Raw genomic sequence first — 9516 nt, 5'->3', positions numbered from 1 at the left:
AAAAGTCACATCCAGATGCATTTCAAAGCCATGGAGAAAAGACAAACATCACTGGGGAGTAAATAAATCATTTCACAAATAAAGGCCTGGAGATTTTGTTTAAAAAGGGGAGGAGAAGGAAATCTTTTTCTAATGTTAAGAGTGGGAAAGAACTGTAAGGAGGCCACAGAGGCCAGACACTGTGGAGAGGGCAGATGGACTATGCTTCTGTGGCGTTTCAAACACAAGCAACAGCAAGTAACCAACTGAAAGGGGCACACGAGACAGAACGCCACATTCTCGCATCAGCAGCGAGAAGCCCCAGCGTCCACACAGCCTGTCTGGGAAGAATGTAGGCAGCATGCAGTGAAGGGTTGCCAGGGGCCACTCTGGATATTGCTGCCCTAGAGAACATTGCTCTCTTGTTGCCCTTCGCCCGGCCTCCGCAGAACAAGACAGTCTCCGGTGCGCTGTCAGTAGACATGCTTGCTGATGCACGTGCTCCAGTTTCACCTTGATTGTGAGTTCTGTGCAGGGGACCCATGAGCAGAAACGTTTCCTAACCCAGTCTTTGGCCGACTCAGGACTCCAAGGCAGGTCTGCTTCTGAACCCTTAATGGTTCACGGGCTCTGAAGGACCATGAAGAGAAGGTTGGGCCACAGCATTTTGAGAAGCAGCTCAGACTCCTGCTAGAAACACACACACACACACACACACACACACACACACACACACACACACACACACACACACCATGAGCTCCAGGCTCTCCTTTCCTTCAACTTCCCCATAGGCCACACCATTCCCCATGGCCCTTAGCATTTCTCATTTCTGTTTTGGTCCAAGGGCCTCTAGTTTCTAGTGAGCTCCTTGGTACTTTAAAATTCTGCCCAATTGTCCAACCTGCCCATGGCCCACCCTCCCATGGTCAGCCTGGCTGGGTGGCCCTATGGGTGCTGCTTCCTTTAGCAACAAGGCTGAGAGTTCCTCACTCTTCAAAGAAGCTCAGGCCAGCTTTTCTCTTCCATCCACCAAGCTTGTGGAGCCCCACACTCTGTAGGGCGATTAAAGGGGTCTGGCATGCTAGTCCAAGTACTTGGTACTCAGTAAGCCTCACAGAGAAAGACACGAGCATGCTGTCCAGGAACCAGCGCAAGTTCCATGACTCCATCCATGTGATGTCTTTGAGCTGAATCATCACCCCACATTCCTTTCTGAGAACAGGAGTGGGTGTTTACACAGATATTTACCTGGCCCAAGCCCCATCTCCCAGGTGCAGGCTGAGAGTCTGCAGCTTGGCTGGCCCCACACCCAAACTCTGGGAGGTCCTGGCCCTGGAATCTAGGGACCAAGCATTGAAGGCCATACGTGGCACGTGATTGAGAAAACTACCCCTAACTCTGGTTTACTGACCTTTACAATGCGCAAAAGGCACCTGCATTAACTTACCTTTAACAGCCCATCTCTGGGAGGTCATGGTGTCAACCATTTTCACTTAGAATAATACAATCCAAGCCTGTGCTACTGGTGCTCTAGCAAGGACAAGATTCTGGGATAAGAGAAAAGGAGAGCATGTAAGAACAAAATTCTGGGAAATAACAGCATACAAAAAAGGTTAAAATTAAAGTAAAAAAATAACTAATTTAATGTCTTACTTACCAATCTTTGAGATAAGACCACCAGTTGGAGTTCAGCATTATTAATCCACTTGTGCATGTACACACACACACACACACACACACACACACACACACACACACACACACACACACCCACACACACACACTTAATCCTTAGTACTCCATGAGGGTTTGGCTCTTGCTTCATTATATAGATTAGAAATTTGAGGTTACTTAGAGAGAAATCTGTTTAATAGTTTTGCCTTTTGTGTGGCTACTGAGGGGTATTCTTCTAGGACTACCAGAATATAAAATTTAGTAAGTAAATGTGGGGTGGGGATAGAGAGATGGCTCAGTGGTTGAGAACCTGCTGTTCATGCAAAGGACCTGAGTTTGGTCCCCAGCACCAACACTTGTCAGGAACTCAAATTCCATGGATCTAACACCCACCCTCTTCTGGCCTCTGTAAGCACCAGGCACATATAGGGTGCATGGATAGACAAAGAGCGCATACACATAAAAAAGAAATGGCGGTGCTGTGTGTGTGTGTGTGTGTGTGTGTGTGTGTGTGTGTGTGTGTGTGTGTGTTTGCAAGGGTGGAGGGTGGGTACGAGGGGAGGGGAGATGAGTGCGATTTGGGTGCATGATGCAAAATTCTCTAAGAACCAAGAAAACGTTTTTTAAAAAAAATAAATAATTTTTTAAGTATTAGAAGAGAAAGTTTGAGAGATGCTGAGTAAGTCCTGACTGCCCTCATACATCCACGTAAAGCCATTGCTGTTAAGCCCCAGGCACCAGGCCCATCTACAGCCTTGTCTGGGTGGGTGCACAGCCTGGCAGGGGCAGCAGGCAGGCACCACATGCCACTCTCTGCAGTAGCTGTCCGTGTTCCTAATCTCTCCTTTCCTTCCAAAGCGGCAGAATGAGAGCTTACATGTGTATTCAAGATTTAATGTTCTGGTCAACCAGACATGTGTCGGGCAGAGGAAAAGAACCAAGGCCACCTCCTCTGGGAGGCCATAGACCTAGCAAAAGAAGGCGCCATGGCTGCTGTCACACCTGAATTCAAGTCAGATCCCCTCAGGCCCTCCAGGGGGTGATGCTGCAGTCATTTAGGCAAGCAGAGGAGGTGGCACCTGCTTCACTATGAAGTCTGAAATGTTCCCACTGTGCTGTGGCAGTCCCAGCAAGATGACTGATGAAAGTAGTGTCCTTGTCAATCCACAGGAAGGAAGGTACCCCAGAGGCCTCAAAAAGCATTCTATGTACCTGCAAACTAGGGTACATAGGGATGGGAGCAAGGCCGGGAAAGAGCCTGCAGGAGAAGGCAAGAGGAGCAGAACCAGGCCAGGTTCCTACATAGGGGAATCCATGATGCTCATAAGTACAAACAGTGGGCTTAGGGCTTCCCTGCCAGCCACTCAGGCACTCTTCTCAGGGATGTCTTGTGACATTGAGGTGGCTTGAAGTCCCACAGTCAAAGCAGGTTGACTCCTATGCTGATTGTGTTGAGCTGCCTCCCCCAGGTTACCACACCTCGCTAGTGTCTCACTGTTTCCATTTTTTTCATGGGATATATAATTGAAGTAACTTTATTGTCCCCTTCAACAAATAGTTAGCAATCCTGTCAAAGGTCATGACTCATCTGAAGGAAGCAAATTAAAAATAATTAGTAATAATCACAGTAATAGTGATAATTAATTACAATAGTAATGATGAGATCAAGGTAGAGAGCTAGCTCTACTCACCCAAGTGGCAAACTTCACCCTGTCCACACACTCCTGCAGCTAGAGTACGTGTATCTATTTAGTAGACACAGAGAGGGTAGATCACATTCTACCCAATGGCATGTGTGCTGGAAACAGCAAGAAGGCAGGCTGAGGTCTGCATATAATTTGAGTAGCACTATCTTCTAGCTCAGTGACCCCTGACCTTCTGCGCTACAGGGAAGGGATGGACGGAAAACCTTATCTCTGTGGACCTCTGGCTAGAGGAAGAAGCATCAGAGATACACATTCCACGGGGATGCTCCACGCCCCCAGTAAGAAACCCTGAAACCAGGGCCAGTCACTATACAGGAAGGACTCTTAAGTAGGGTGTGGTGGCACAGTCCTGTAGCCCCTCCCCCCCCAGTACCCTGGAGGCAGAGGCAGGAGGATTATGAATTCAAGGCTATCCTGGACTACATAGTGAGCGTGAGTCCAACCTGGGCTATATATTGGGATTCTTTATCAAAATCTCCCAGCCACCCACCCTAGTCCAAAAAGAAAAAAGAAAAAGTAAAGAATAGCACAAAAGAAGAACAACTCTACACGGGTGGAGAAGAAGACTTTATCCCTCCCTCCATGCTTTCTCCCCGAGGCAGGGGTAGCAGGCCGGAGCAAGCCAAGCTGGCACTGAAAAGTAGGTCACCTCTGTGCAGATGTGCTGGGAGCTGCCTCTGTCTGCTTACTGATACCAGACAGTCCTTCTGCAGGGGACTGGCTGCCGTGAGAGTCCAAGAGAAAGTGGAGGGAACTCTTGGAGAGAAACCATATGCCTTGCAAACTAAATGCAAATGAATAACATCAGAAAGAAAACCCAAGGCACCATGGATTAGAGGCATGGAGGAAGAACACAGGGAGCAGGGAGGGACGGGGGTGGGGGTGGGGGACAGAGTGTTGCACGTGCCCTGCCATTGCTGTTCCAGCTGTACACTCCTCTCCTAGGGATTGCATCCCTCTGGATCTTGATTTCTTCACTGAGAAAACTGAGGAAAGCCTTGAGAAATCCCAGCTATGAAGCTAGTGGCTTTGCAAGGGACAGTGTGAATGACTACCACCACCACCTCCACACACACATATGTACACACACCCACACACAGACACACACACACACACACACACACACACACACGCACCCCTACACACAGACACATACACACAGGCACACACACTCACATACACACAGATGCACACACACAGACACACAGACACACAGATTGCATATACACAGATACACATAGACATATACACAGACACACACACACACAGACACACCCACACAGACAAACACACAGACACAGTCTCACACAAACACACACACATACATGCGCGCGCACACACACACACACACACACACACAGACACACACACACACACGGTCTGAAAGGCTAGGTACAATCACTTGCATTTGTTCCCACCAGGGCTTTAAAAAAATACTTGGTTTATTTTTATTTTTGTGTAGGTTTGTGTTCATGCATGTGTGCAGTGCCATTGGAGGTCAGAGTGGGGCATCTGATTCCCTGGAGCAGGAGTTCCAGATGGTTCTGAACTGCCTGAAGCTGGGTCTATTCTCCAGGGAAGACAAAGAAGCACCAAGTGCTCAGTGGAGCCCATGACATGACATGATGGGTGCTCAGTGCAGTCTGTGGCACTCTAACTAAAGCCAGCATCCTCCAGGTGGACCAGGAAAAAAAAAAGAAGTGAGAGCAGGTCTAAATTTATAAACAGAACAGCAAAAGCTTTTAACTGGGGCTTCAGCTCACAAGCAGAGGAAGAGGATACTGACAGAGAGGACCAGGCTGCTCTTGGCCACACACAGAGGGAGATGTTTGTTAGCTTGCCGAGGCTAACACATGGGGCTTTTCACTTTCTATGGATGGGTTTAAGATGTTTCCTTTCACAGCATCCTGGTTTTGAGGTGTAGTTAACTCAGTCCTGGCACTGTAGCTTAAGTCACAGTCTAACATGAACATCCTTGTCTGTTTGCTCGAGACTAACGAGGAGGCTGCTGAGAAAGCACACAGGAGAGGGAGGAGCAGCACAGGATAGCCCCAAGTGGGTATCAGGCCAATTCACTTTGTATGACATTCTCCCCAAAAATACTTTAAACAAACAACATGAGTGCGTGCAGGACCAAGTAGAGTCAGACAGAAAAAGGGACAGGTGGCAGGAAGATGGAGGCCAACCCTTGTCCCTATTTTGTCACCATGGGTAGATATCTGAAGACTCCCATGAAAGTGTGTGTCTTCAGCTAGCACGACATTCAAGTCCCTGCAGAGTGAACTAGGCAGCTCTAATACCCTTATGTCACAGGTGCTCTCTACAGCAAAGATATTAGGAAACTAACAGTGTTCTGCTCAACTGTGTGGCTGTCAAAGTGCAGGACTGTTGAGGAGGCAGGGTCTCAGGTAGCCCAGGCTAGCCTACAGCTAAGAATGCCCAGGATAACCCTGAACTTCTGCTGCCCAGAGTACTGGAATTAGAGAATGCTGGGGTTACAGGCCTAGACTGAAGTGCTTCACAGGCACTGAGCCGGCTGCTTGGTTTTTTGTTTGTTTGTTTGTTTTTGTTGTTGTTGTTGTTTTTTGTCATAACCATTGTCACATAGACTTTTAACGACCGTTTCAGGAGAACTCTGATGGTGGAGTGGCTTGTTTCGGGGCAGCAACTCCAAAAGGCTGGAGTCTGGAAAGCTGAGTGTTCACACACATGTGACTATATCACCATCCCAATCCTCCACACCACCCATTCATGGCTGCCTCCGCCCAACACACTATGGCAGCCTGCAGCATGCCAGGACTGGGAGGTAGCTTGGCCCAGGCACGTGGGGAGATCTGGATGCCAGAGCAAGAGGTGGGTAGCCTCAGCCAGGTCCTGCCAGCAGTGACTCACATGTCAGAGATGACAGAAAGGGAGGGGGTGTAGTGTTTGGAATCCATGGGAAAAGAGCAGGCTGGCAAGGTCCAGTGGGCTTGGATTCCTGAAAGTTAGCATGATCTGGGCATTGGAGGCCTGAGTGGGGTCCCTACAACTTGAGTCTCTGCAGGTGTCCAGGCTTGGGGACTGTAGGTAGGGCCAGACATTCTCAGAGTCTGTCTGTTCCCAGGATAAATATATCTGGAGACTAATGGGTTAACACAGGAGTGAGGAAATCCTGGTGGTGGTGGTGGTGGTGGTGGTGGTGTGTGTGTGTGTGTGTGTGTGTGTGTGTGTGTGTGTGTGTGTATGTGAGAGAGAGAGAGAGAGAGAGAGAGAGAGAGAGAGAGAGAGAGACAGAGAGAGACAGAGAGAGACAGAGAGAGAGACAGAGAGAGAGACAGAGAGAGAGACACAGAGAGAGACAGAGAGAGACAGAGAGAGAGACAGAGAGACAGAGAGAGATATGGTGGCTAGAGAAAGGGCTGTCACCACCTTTTTGCTAGACTCAGTTCTCATTTATGGAAGGAAGGCTGCGAACAGCATGTGTCGAAGCCCCGGCTTTCGAAGAGTGCTAGGGAGGCTTCCTGAAGAGCCAAGCAAAGCCTGTGGAGGAGGCCGACTTTCCACATGACCTCGCTTGGGAAGGGTCCACCAGGTGTTCCCATGCATTCTCACCTCTATCCTTGAAGTTATTCTTCTGCTCCAAAGCCATCACTGACTCCATATCGCCCATGAATGAGCTTCAAGGAAGGTGTCGTGTGGTCTCAGCCGCTCTAGATTTCGACTTCTCTCCTGTTCTGTAACTATGGCTGCATTGAGTCAGCTCTGGCTCTTCTGAGGAGCTTGGTGGCTCTGCTCCCTAGGAAACCATGCTCACATCAAGGGTGCTCCAAGCTCAGTCAGGACAGAAATATCCCCTCCCATACCACACCATGTTCTGTGCTGGATATATGTCTGTAATTCTGACTCCTTGCTAAGCAGGGTGGGAGGGCTCTACATGCTACAGGCTGGGGCTTGTCTCCAATGCTCTCCCGACATGTTCTCTGGAGGCTTCTAGATGTTTTTTCTTCATCTACAGGTCCCCGTGTCAGCTCAGAGAGATGGCATCTCAGTCTCACCTCTGCCCACATCACTTCTGAAGTGCTCATCCTTTCAGCACTGGGGATCTTCATCCTTGGTCATAGACTGATGTTCTGACATGAGCTCAGTGCCAGGAAAATGTGACGTCAGATAGAACTAGTTGGAACAGCAGCTCTGCTCCCATTAGCTAGCACAGCCCTGGAAAGTTACTGCTTCCTTCGTCTTTGATATGCAGATGATGTTTTAGTCAAAACTGGGAAGATGAGAGAAAGTCCCCTAGATGCCAGCAGGCAGTAGCGAGGCTGCATATTACATGTAGTAATGGGAGACTTCAGAGGGGCCTCAGAACTGGGATGTGATGCTTCTGGAACCCTCCATCCTCCACAGCCAGCCTCAAGAGGGTGTCTAGCATTAGTCTTTCCTTATAAAACTGGCTTCCTCTACCCACAGCTGGCCTTCCACCAGGGCAGCAAAGCCAGTGTGATACAAGAACCGTTCCAGAGGGCATAGGTGGCATCTTTCTCCAGCCTGGTAAGCCAGCAGAAGGGCATAGCTTTTCTCCTGGTCCAGGATGTGGAAAATCCCAGCGAGGAGCCACTGGTTAGATCTGAGGAGCTTGCTTGGCATGGACACTGCATCACAACAAGAAGGTGTGCCAGCAGGCAAGGCAGGACAATGGCACCTGACACTCCGTACCAACCTCAAAGCATGTGACTTGGAAGTGCACGACAAAGGGTTCCAAAGACACCTGCAAGTGTCATCTCCCATCTACCATCCTCCATGGGGCATGTCTTATGGTTTTTACTCCATATCTTTAACTTTACTGTCCTCAACTTACCATTCGAGGACAGATAAAAAGGACCATGAGGCTGGGCATGGAGGTGGAGGCAGGACTTCTGTGAGCACCCTGCCAGATTGGTCTATAAATCAAGCTGCAGGCCAGCCTGGGCTACATAGTGAGACTAGGTCTCAAAAAACATAGATAGATAGATAGATAGATAGATAGATAGATAGGGACAACAAGAATGAAACTATGACAGGCCAGATATTACATACATGCACGCACGCACACACACGCGCGCGCGCGCGCACACACACACACACATACACACACACACACACACACACACACACACACACACACACACACACCCCAAATGTAATGGGAAGCCAGGCATGTTGGCCCATATCTTTAATCCTAGGACTCAGGAGGCAGAGGCCGGCAGATCATAATGAGTTCAAAGCCAGCCTGTTCTGCCCAGCAAGTTCGAGGACAGCCAGGGCTCCAGTCTCAACCTCCCCCTGAAAGCAAACAAACAGAAACCATAAGCTGAAATGTGGGAGGGAAGGGGGAATAAGAGAGAAAAGCCACACTTCTGCAGACAGAAGGAGCAATGAGCTCGCCCTTTGGGGACATAACTGCCAGGAGCTTGCAATACAAATGTGAGTGTATGCCACTTCCTCATGCCACTATGGGCACCTGGGTTCTGGGACAAGACTACCATAGTTTTGTGTCCTGGGGGTGGTTGTCCCAACAGGAAGCACACTATGAACTTATCACTGTTTCTCAAGCGGCTCCAAGCTTCACCTGTGTGTCTCTGAAAGTATGTGCCTGTAGCTCCTTTTGTGGTTACATCCCTCTTTAACTGTCACTCTCTGTGTTCATTCCACAGTCTACGGTCTCAAGGAGCTAATACTGGAGTCTGGGCAGGTCACATGAGTTACCACCAATCTGGTGTAGCTACATGACCATCAGGAGCGCCTTCCCACCTCTACGCTGAGTCTACTTTTTCCTTGTACCTTCTGCATATTGAGTTATCTTTCCAACCTCTCCAAGCTCTCCCAAGCAATGGAAACTTCTGCTTCTCCTCCTGGGGATGAACGCTCTGCAGACCTTAGAAGAAAACCTCCCCCAGGCTTCCTGCTCCAGTGTGAAACTGCTGATTCAGCGGCAGGAGCTGTTCCCAGTGATGTGATGCCAGCTGGCTTCTAGCCCTGCAGAGCTTTGGGAGTGGTGGGATCACTCATAGCCAATCACTGGTCACCAAAAGTCAACCTAAGATGGTGGCTATCAAGCTGCTTCTCCTCCTCCTCCTCCTCTTCTTCCTCCTCCTCCTTCTTCTTCAAGACAAAAACACAGGTGGGCATGGGAGGG

At 49.2% G+C, this 9516-nt stretch overlaps 1 long non-coding RNA gene across 1 annotated transcript; it reads right to left on the bottom strand.

The window, feature by feature from the left end:
* LOC311603971 lies at window positions 1–7206 on the bottom strand. Its single transcript, XR_014781349.1, has 3 exons — window positions 6957–7206; window positions 1430–1529; window positions 1–609 (listed from the first exon to the last, which is right to left on the bottom strand). It is a non-coding gene; the product is annotated as an uncharacterized lncRNA (long non-coding RNA).
* Between the last annotated feature and the right edge of the window lie 2310 nt (window positions 7207–9516).

Source organism: Acomys minous, assembly GCF_964271855.1.
Source record: "Acomys minous genome assembly, chromosome: 8".
Classification (NCBI taxonomy): domain Eukaryota; kingdom Metazoa; phylum Chordata; class Mammalia; order Rodentia; family Muridae; genus Acomys; species Acomys minous.
Note: the sequence above shows the minus strand (reverse complement) of the source record. Positions and strands in the feature narration are given on the sequence as shown.